Here is a 674-nt window from a genome sequence, read left to right as displayed (position 1 = left end):
GGTGATTCGATAATTATATTTTGAATTAATGCAATTTTCTTTCTGGTGAAATTAATGTGATTATCTTTTTTTTTTTTTTTAACTTAAACTTGTTGCTGAATCTTACAAGATTGGGAGATCATCAGCGATTTTAGGATTGACATGTCGAGGCTGCAACAGAGGATGAGCAACCTATAGAGAATGTTGGAGACATGCATGGATATGCAACTCGAGTTGCATCGCTCAATAAAGCAAGAAGTTTCTTCTGCGTTCAACCGAGAGCTAGTTCAAAAGGTTTGTGATCATTATTAATGTCACGGGATTCTTTAGCTTATAAAATTTAGATGATTTGTTGTACAGATGATTCTACCAATCAATCTCAAGAAAAGTATCTGATGTGTTGTGTGCCCATTCTAGAAGTGATTCGTGCTTACTCCCTATGATGACTTAGACGACAATAAAGAAAAATGAGATTACTACTGATTCATTCATCTTCATCCTCTTGTTTCGTCCAAATGACCTACTAATTCTTCTCGTCCTGATTTCTATACATATAAAGATGATTTGCACGAGAACAGACGAATGAAATAATGAATGTAATCTCTGTTATTGATTAATCTAGCGAGAATAATTGTGTTGAGTGGATTTACAAAACTTTACCTAGGGTGATTGTGAGGATTTAGTGTAACAGGATT

Source organism: Cucurbita maxima, unplaced genomic scaffold (assembly GCF_002738345.1).
Source record: "Cucurbita maxima cultivar Rimu unplaced genomic scaffold, Cmax_1.0 Cma_Scf00293, whole genome shotgun sequence".
NCBI lineage: Eukaryota > Viridiplantae > Streptophyta > Magnoliopsida > Cucurbitales > Cucurbitaceae > Cucurbita > Cucurbita maxima.
Note: the sequence above shows the minus strand (reverse complement) of the source record.